The sequence below is a fragment of the Lygodium microphyllum genome, chromosome 16 (genome assembly GCF_053477565.2).
Source record: "Lygodium microphyllum isolate KBCC chromosome 16, Lygodium_microphyllum_v1.1.10, whole genome shotgun sequence".
In the NCBI taxonomy this organism is placed as follows: Eukaryota; Viridiplantae; Streptophyta; class Polypodiopsida; order Schizaeales; family Lygodiaceae; genus Lygodium; species Lygodium microphyllum.
Window position 1 is genome coordinate 148,306,466 of NC_141150.1, and position 10,000 is coordinate 148,316,465.

The 10,000-nt window shown below is 69.3% G+C and overlaps 1 non-coding gene across 1 annotated transcript; it reads right to left on the minus strand.

The window, feature by feature from the left end:
• Positions 1-9,619: 9,619 nt before the first annotated feature.
• LOC148023999 (5S ribosomal RNA) lies at positions 9,620-9,738 on the minus strand. The gene has a single exon (XR_015694054.1). It is a non-coding gene; the product is annotated as a 5S ribosomal RNA (ribosomal RNA).
• Positions 9,739-10,000: the final 262 nt, after the last annotated feature.

Here is a 10,000-nt window from a genome sequence, read left to right on the forward strand (position 1 = left end):
CACCACACAACCCCTCCCCCCCCCCTCAAAAATTCCCCGCCCCCCCCTCAACACACACCACACCACCCCTCCCCCCCCCCCTCAAAAATCCCCCCCCCCCCTCAACACACACCACACCACACCACCCCTCCCCCCCCCCTCCAAATTTTGCCCCCCCCCCCCCCCAAAAAAAAATTGGGCCCCCCTCTCAACACACACCACACCACACCACCCCTCCCCCCCCCTCCAAAATTCGCCCCCCCCCCCCTTCAACACACACCACCCCACCCCCCCCCTCAACACACACCACACCACCCCTCCCCCCCCCCCTCAACACACACCACACCACCCCTCCCCTTCCCCCCCTCGAAATTTCGCCCCCCCCTCAACACACACCACCCCACCCCTCCCCCCCCCGCCCCAAAAATTCGCCCCCCCTCCAAATTTTGCCCCTTCCCCCCCCCAAAAATTCGCCTCCCCCCTCAACACACACCACACCACACCACCGCTCCCCCCCCTCCAAAATTCGCCCCCCCCCCCCAAAAAATTTCCCACCCCTCCCCCCTCAACACACACCACCCCACCCCCCCCCCCCCCAACACACACCACACCACCCCTCCCCCCCCCCTCAACACACACCACCCCACCCCTCCCCCCCCCCCCCCCCCCCCGCCCCCAAAAAATTCGCCCCCCCCCCCCCCCCCAACACACACCACTCCACCCCCCCCCCCAAAAAAATTCGGCCACCCCCCTCAACACACACCACACCACACCACACCACCCCTCCCCCCCCCCAAAAATTCGCCCCCCCCCCCCTCAATACACACCTCCCCACCCTTCCCCCCCCCCCCTCAACACACACCACACCACACCACACCACACCACCCCTCCCCTTCCCCCCCTCCAAATTTCGCCCCCCCCTCAACACACCCCACCCCACCCCTCCCCCCCCCTCCAAATTTCGCCCCTTCTCCCCCCCAAAAATTCGCCCCCCCCCTCAACACACACCACACCACACCACCCCTCCCCCCCCCTCAAAAATTCCCCCCCCCCTCAACACACAAAACACCACCCCTCCCCCCCCCCTCCAAATTTTGCCCCCCCCCCAAAAAATTGGCCCCCCCCTCAACACACACCACACCACACCACCCCTCCCCCCCCTCCAAAATTCGCCCCTCACCCCCCTCAACACACACCACCCCACACCTCCCCTCCCCCCCCCAAAAATTCCCCCCCCCCCCCCCCCCCCAAAAATTCCCCCCCCCCCCCCCCCCCAACACACACCACCACATCCCCCCCCCCTCAACACACACCACACCACCCCTCCCCCCCCCTCAAAAATCCCCCCCCCCCCCCTCAACACACAAAACACCACCCCTCCCCCCCCCCCCTCAAAAATCCCCCCCCCCCCTCAAAAATCCCCCCCCCCCAACACACACCACACGACACCACCCCTCCCCCCCCCCCTCCAAATTTTGCCCCCCCCCCTCCCCTCCCCCCCCCCCTCCAAATTTTGCCCCCCCCCCTCCCCTCCCCCCCCCCCCCTCCAAATTTTGCCCCCCCCCCCCCCCCAAAAATTCGCACCCCCCCCCTCAATACACACCTCCCCACCCCCCCCCTCAATACACACCTCCCCACCCCCCCCCTCAACAAACACCACACCACCCCTCCCCCCCCCTCAAAAATCCCCCCCCCCCTCAACACACACCACACCACACCACCCCTCCCCCCCCCCCCCAAAAATTCCCCCCCCCCCCTCAACACACACCACCCCACCCCCCCCCTCAAAAATTCCCCGCCCCCCCCTCAACACACACCACACCACCCCACCCCCCCCCTCAAAAATCCCCTCCCCCCTCAACACACACCACACCACACCACCCCTCCCCCCCCCCCCCTCAACACACACCACACCACACCACCCCTCCCCCCCCCCCTCCAAATTTTGCCCCCCCCCCCCCCCCTCAACACACACCACACCACACCACCCCTCCCCCCCCCCCTCAAAAATCCCCCCCCCCCCAACACACACCACACCACCCCTCCCCTTCCCCCCCTCGAAATTTCGCCCCCCACTCAACACACACCACCCCACCCCTCCCCCCCCGCCCCCAAAAAATTCGCCCCCCCCCCAACACACACCACCCCACCCCCCCCCCCCCAACACACACCACACAACCCTTCCCCCCCCCCTCAAAAATTCCCCGCCCCCCCCTCAACACACACCACACCACCCCTCCCCCCCCCCCCTCAAAAATCCCCCCCCCCCCTCAACACACACCACACCACACCACCCCTCCCCCCCCCCCTCCAAATTTTGCCCCCCCCCCCCCCCCCCAAAAAAAAATTGGGCCCCCCTCTCAACACACACCACACCACACCACCCCTCCCCCCCCCTCCAAAATTCGCCCCCCCCCCCCCCCCCTTCAACACACACCACCCCACCCCCCCCCTCAACACACACCACACCACCCCTCCCCCCCCCCCTCAACACACACCACACCACCCCTCCCCTTCCCCCCCTCGAAATTTCGCCCCCCCCTCAACACACACCACCCCACCCCTCGCCCCCCCGCCCCAAAAATTCGCCCCCCCTCCAAATTTTGCCCCTTCCCCCCCCCAAAAATTCGCCTCCCCCCTCAACACACACCACACCACACCACCGCTCCCCCCCCCTCCAAAATTCGCCCCCCCCCCCCCCCAAAAATTTCCCACCCCTCCCCCCTCAACACACACCACCCCACCCCCCCCCCCCAACACACACCACACCACCCCTCCCCCCCCCTCAACACACACCACCCCACCCCTCCCCCCCCCCCCCCGCCCCCAAAAAATTCGCCCCCCCCCCCCCCAACACACACCACTCCACCCCCCCCCCCCCCCCAAAAAAATTCGGCCACCCCCCTCAACACACACCACACCACACCACACCACCCCTCCCCCCCCCCAAAAATTCGCCCCCCCCCCCTCAATACACACCTCCCCACCCTTCCCCCCCCCCCCTCAACACACACCACACCACACCACACCACCCCTCCCCTTCCCCCCCTCCAAATTTCGCCCCCCCCTCAACACACACCACCCCACCCCTCCCCCCCCCCCTCCAAATTTCGCCCCTTCTCCCCCCCAAAAATTCGACCCCCCCCTCAACACACACCACACCACACCACCCATCCCCCCCCCCCACCCCCCTCAACACACACCACCCCACCCCCCCCCCCAACACACACCACACCACCCCTCCCCCCCCCTCAAAAATTCCCCCCCCCCCCCCCCCTCAACACACAAAACACCACCCCTCCCCCCCCCCTCCAAATTTTGCCCCCCCCCCCAAAAAATTGGCCCCCCCCTCAACACACACCACACCACACCACCCCTCCCCCCCCTCCAAAATTCGCCCCTCACCCCCCTCAACACACACCACCCCACACCTCCCCTCCCCCCCCCCAAAAATTCCCCCCCCCCCCCCCCCAAAATTTCCCCCCCCCCCCCCCCAACACACACCACCACATCCCCCCCCCCTCAACACACACCACACCACCCCTCCCCCCCCCTCAAAAATCCCCCCCCCCCCCCCCCTCAACACACAAAACACCACCCCTCCCCCCCCCCCCTCAAAAATCCCCCCCCCCCAACACACACCACCCCTCCCCCCCCCCCCTCCAAATTTTGCCCCCCCCCTCCCCTCCCCCCCCCCCTCCAAATTTTGCCCCCCCCCCCCCCCCCCCCCAAAAATTCGCACCCCTCCCCCTCAATACACACCTCCCCACCCCCCCCTCAACAAACACCACACCACCCCTCCCCCCCCCTCAAAAATCCCCCCCCCCCTCAATACACACCACACCACACCACCCCTCCCCCCCCCCCCCCAAAAATTCCCCCCCCCCCCCCCTCAACACACACCACCCCACCCCCCCCCCCCCCTAAAAAATCCCCTCCCCCCTCAACACACACCACACCACACCACCCCTCCCCCCCCTCCCCCCTCAACACACACCACACCACACCACCCCTCCCCCCCCGCCCTCCAAATTTTGCCCCCCCCCCCCCCCCCTCAACACACACCACACCACCCCTCCCCCCCCCCCCTCAAAAATCCCCCCCCCCCCAACACACACCACACCACCCCTCCCCTTCCCCCCCTCGAAATTTCGCCCCCCCCTCAACACACACCACCCCACCCCTCCCCCCCCGCCCCAAAAATTCACCCCCCCTCCAAATTTTGCCCCTTCCCCCCCCCAAAAATTCGCCCCCCCCCTCAACACACACCACACCACACCACCGCTCCCCCCCCCCCTCCAAAATTCGCCCCCCCCCCCCAAAATTTCCCACCCCTTCCCCCTCAACACACACCACCCCACCCCCCCCCCCCCCCCAACACACACCACACCACCCCTCCCCCCCCCTCAACACACACCACACCACCCCTCCCCTTCCCCCCCACCAAATTCCGCCCCCCCCTCAACACACACCACCCCACCCCTCCCCCCCCCCCCCCCCCCCCCCCCCCGCCCCCAAAAAAATCGCCCCCCCCCCCAACACACACCACCCCACCCCCCCCCCCCCCCCAAAAAAATTCGGCCACCCCCCTCAACACACACCACACCACACCACACCACCCCTCCCCTTCCCCCCCTCCAAATTTCGCCTTCCCCTCAACACACACCACCCCACCCCTCCCCCCCCCCAAAAAATTCGCCCCCCCGTCCAAATTTCGCCCCTTCCCCCCCCCAAAAATTCGCCCCCCCCCTTCAACACACACCACGCCATACCACCCCTCCCCACCCCCGCCCCCCCCTCAACACACACCACCCCACACCACCCCTCCCCCCCCCCCCCTCAACACACACCACACCACCCCTCTCCGCCCCTCAAGAATCCCCCCCCCCCCCCCTCAACACACACCACTCCACCCCTCCCCTTCCCCCCCTTCAAATTTCGCTCCCCCCCTCAACACACACCACCCCACCCCTCCCCCGCCCCTGCCCCCAAAAAATTCGCCCCCCCCCCCCCAACACACACCACCCCACCCCCCCTCAACACACAAAACACCACCCCTCCCCCCCCCCCCCTCCACGTGGCGTCATGGAGGGCGTCATGGAGGGTGGGTGGGTGTGTTAAGGGGAGGGGAGCACGTCGCGTCGTGTCAGGCCATGGGGCGCGGGGGGGGGGGGGGGGGGGGGGCATTGCGTTGGGTGGGTGTGTGTGTTAAGGGGAGGGTGGCACATCGCATCGTGTCGTGTCATGGGGGGGCGGGGAGGGGGGGGATGCGCGTCGCATCGTGTCATGTCATCGGGGGGGGGGGGGGGGGGGGTGCGTCGCATCATGTCGTGTCGTGGGTGGGGGGGCTGGGGTGGGGATGTCATGGGGGGGGGGGGGCGCGGCACGTCGCGACATGGTGTGGTGTGTGTTGAGGGGGGAAGGGGGGGGCGCGTCGTGTCGTGTCGTGTCATGGCGGGGCGCGTCGCGTCGCATCGTGTCATGGGGGCTGGGGGGGATGTCATGGGGGGGCCGAATTTTTGAGGGGGGGGAGGGGGGGGGGTGGTGTGTGTTGAGGGGGGAGGCGAATTTTTGAGGGGGGGACGTCATGGGGGGGGCGCATCGCGTCGTGTCGTGTCATGGGGGATGGGGGGATGTCATGGGGGGGGGAGGGGGGTTGTCATGTTATGTTGGGGAGGGGGCGCGTCGCGTCATGTCGGGGCATGGTGGGGGGGAGGGGGCATCGCGACACCCCGCGTCACCCCCCACGACACGGCACACCCCCCCACCCCACCCCACCGCACCCCCCTACGACGCGGCGCCTTCCCCCCACCCCACCTCGAAAAACCCCGCTCCATCCACAGCACCCCACCACTCCTCCAAAAACCAGGCTCGACCCACCGTGCCCCGCCTCACTCCCCCACGACACGGCGCACCCTCCACCCCACCGCACCCCCCCACGATGCCCCCCGCACCCCACCTCCAGAAACCCCGCTCCCTCCACACCACCCCACCACGCCTCCGAAAACCACGCTCGACCCACCCCACCTCGCGTGAGCCCCCCCACGACACGGCACACCCCCCACACCCCACCGCACCCCCCCACGACACGGCGCACCCCCCCACCCCCCCTCACCCCACGTCGAAAAACCCCGCTCGACCCACCCAACCCCGCGTCACTCCCCCATGACACGGCACACCCCCCCACCCCACCGCACCCCCCACGACGCCCCCCCCCCCCCCGCACCCCACCTCGAAAAACCCCGCTCCCTCCACGCCACACCACAAATGCCTCCGAAAACCCCGCTCGACCCACCCCACCCCGCGTCACCCCCCCACGACATGGCGCACCCCCCACCCCACCGCACCCCCCATCGACGCCGCCCCGCACCCCACCTCGAAAAACCCCGCTCCCTCCATACCACCCCACCACGCCTCCGAAAACCCCGCTCGACCCACCCCACCTCGCGTCAGTCCCCCACGACACGGCACACCCCCCACACCCCACCTCCGAAAACCCCGCTCCACCCACCCCACCTCGCGTCAGCCCCCCACGACACGGCACACCCCCCACACCCCACCGCACCCCCCCACGACGCGGCGCATATCCCCCCCCCCCCCGCACCCCACCTCGAAAAACCCCACTCGACCCACCCAACCCCGCGTCACTCCCCCAGGACACGGCGCACCCCCCCACGACGCGGCGCATATCCCCCCCCCCCCCCCCCCCCCGCACCCCACCTCGAAAAACCCCGCTCGACCCACCCCACCCCGCGTCACCCCCCCACGACACGGCGCACCCCCCCACCCCACCGCACCCCCCCACGACGCCCCCCCCGCACCCCACCTCGAAAAACCCCGCTCCCTCCACGCCACACCACCACGCCTCCGAAAACCCCGCTCGACCCACCCCACCCCGCGTCTCCCCCCCACGACACGGCGCACCCCCCCACCCCACCGCACCCCCCCACGACGCCCCCCCGCACCCCACCTCGAAAAACCGCGCTCCCTCCACAGCACCCCACCTCTCCTCCAAAAACCCCGCTCGACCACCCCCACCCCGCGTCACCCCCCACGACGCCCCCCCGCACCCCCCCTCGAAAAACCCCGCTCCCTCCACAGCACCCCACCACGCCTCCGAAAACCCCGCTCGACCCACCCCACCCCGCGTCACTCCCCCATGACACGGCGCACCCCCCCACCCCACCGCACCCCCCCACGACGCCCCCCCGCACCCCACCTCGAAAAACCGCGCTCCCTCCACAGCACCCCACCTCTCCTCCCAAAACCCCGCTCGACCACCCCTACCCCGCGTCACCCCCCACGACGCCCCCCCGCACCCCACCTCGAAAAACCCCGCTCCCTCCACAGCACCCCACCTCTCCTCCAAAAACCCCGCTTGACCACCCCAACCCCGCGTCACTCCCCCATGACACGGCGCACCCCCCCACCCCACCGCACCCCCCCACGACGCCCCCCCGCACCCCACCTCGAAAAACCGCGCTCCCTCCACAGCACCCCACCTCTCCTCCCAAAACCCCGCTCGACCACCCCCACCCCGCGTCACCCCCCACGACGCCCCCCCGCACCCCACCTCGAAAAACCCCGCTCCCTCCACAGCACCCCACCTCTCCTCCAAAAACCCCGCTTGACCACCCCAACCCCGCGTCACTCCCCCATGACACGGCGCACCCCCCCACCCCACCGCACCCCCCCACGACGCCCCCCCGCACCCCACCTCGAAAAACCGCGCTCCCTCCACAGCACCCCACCTCTCCTCCCAAAACCCCGCTCGACCACCCCCACCCCGCGTCACCCCCCACGACGCCCCCCCGCACCCCACCTCGAAAAACCCCGCTCCCTCCACAGCACCCCACCTCTCCTCCAAAAACCCCGCTTGACCACCCCAACCCCGCGTCACTCCCCCATGACACGGCGCACCCCCCCACGACGCCCCCCCCCGCACCCCACCTCGAAAAACCCCGCTCCCTCCACACCACCCCGCCACGCCTCCAAAAAACCGCGCTCGACCCACCCCACCCCGCGTCACGGCGCACCCCCCACCCCACCGCACCCCCCCACGACGCCCCCCCCCACCCCACCTCGAAAAACCGCGCTCCATCCACAGCACCCCACCTCTCCTCCAAAAACCCCGCTCGACCCACCCCACCCCGCGTCACCCCCCCACGACACGGCGCACCCCCCCACCCCACCGCACCCCCCCACGACGCCCCCCCGCACCCCACCTCGAAAAACCCCGCTGCCTCCACGCCACACCACCACGCCTCCGAAACCCCGCTCGACCCGCGTCACCCCCCCACGACACGGCGCACCCCCCCACGACGCCCCCCCGCACCCCACCTCGAAAAACCCCGCTCCCTCCACAGCACCCCGCCACGCCTCCGAAAACCCCGCTCGACCCACCCCACCCCGCGTCACCCGCCACGACACGGCGCACCCCCCCACAACGCCCCCCCCCCCCCCCCCCCCCCGCACCCACCTCGAAAAACCCCGCTCCCTCCACGCCTCCGAAAACCCCGCTCGACCCACCCCACCCCGCGTCACCCCCCCCACGACACGGCGCACCCCCGCACCCCACCTCGAAAAACCCCGCTCCCTCCACAGCACCCCGCCACGCCTCCGAAAACCCCGCTCGACCCACCCCACCCCGCGTCACCCCCCACGACACGGCGCACCCCCCCACCCCACCGCACCCCCCACGACGCCCCCCCCGCACCCCACCTCGAAAAACCCCGCTCCCTCCAGGCCTCCGAAAACCCCGCTCGACCCACCCCACCCCGCGTCACCCCCCCACGACGCCCCCGCGCACCCCGCCTCGGAAAACCCGCTGCATCCACACCACCCCACCCCACCTCGAAAAACCCGCTGCATCCACACCACCCCACCCCGCGTCACGGCACACCCCACCGCACCCCCCCTCGACGCGGCGCATCCCCCCCGCACCCCACCTCGAAAAACCCCGCTCCATCCACACGACCCCGCCACGCCTCCAAAAACCCCGCTCGACCCAGCCCACCCCGCGTCACCCCCCCACGACACGGCGCACCCTCCACCCCACCGCACCCCCCGACGACGCGGCGTATCCCCCGCGCACCCCACCTCCAAAAACCCCGCTCGACCCACGGCACGTCACCTCACCCCCCCACGACATGGCACACCCTCCCTCCTAAGAAATCCCGCTCCGCTATGACACGGCACACACACCCCACTGCACACGACCCCCTCCCGCGACACGGAACCTTCCACCCCCCGACGGACCTCCTCAAGAAACCCCCCCACGACATGGCACCCCCCCGCGACATGGCACACCCTCCCTCCTCAGAAATCCCCGCTCCAACAACCCGCCCGCGCAACATGGCACGCCCTCCCTCCTCGGAAAAACCCCGCTCCACCGAACCCCCCCACAACATGGCACACCCTCCGCTCCCAAAATACCTCGCATCTTGAGGAGGGGGTTATCACGTGAGAGCGAGGCAGAGGGAGGGGCCAGGCACGACGTACGCAAAGACAATCGCGACGAGGAGAGGAGGCGCCGCGTCATGGCAAGGCGAGGGGGTTTCCTACCACGATGTCAGCGTTGGAGAGTCGAGACGTGATCCGAGGGGATTTCCATGCCACGGTCTCGAAACAAGCATGCAAAAGGGTGCAGCACCAGGACTTCCCGGGAGGTCACCCATCCCAGTACTGTTCTGGCCCAAGCGCGCTTAACTGCGGAGTTCTGATGGGATCCGGTGTATTAGCGCTGGTGTGACCGCACCACAAACACAAAGGAATTCCAAAGAGCTCTTGTATACTCGGAAAGTGGCACGAGAGAGCTCCAGAGCGAGGCATGGCGGCATGCCATGCCGCTCATGCCACGGAGGACGCGACTAAACGCGAACCCTAAACCCCGCGCACATGGAGGCGACGCACAAAAGATTGAATGCCGCCGTCGCGTGCCATTTCTAACACGAAGGGCAAGCATCCACGTGAAGAGCACCCCGTGCACACATAGGCGACGACGTAGAAAAGATCGAGCCGC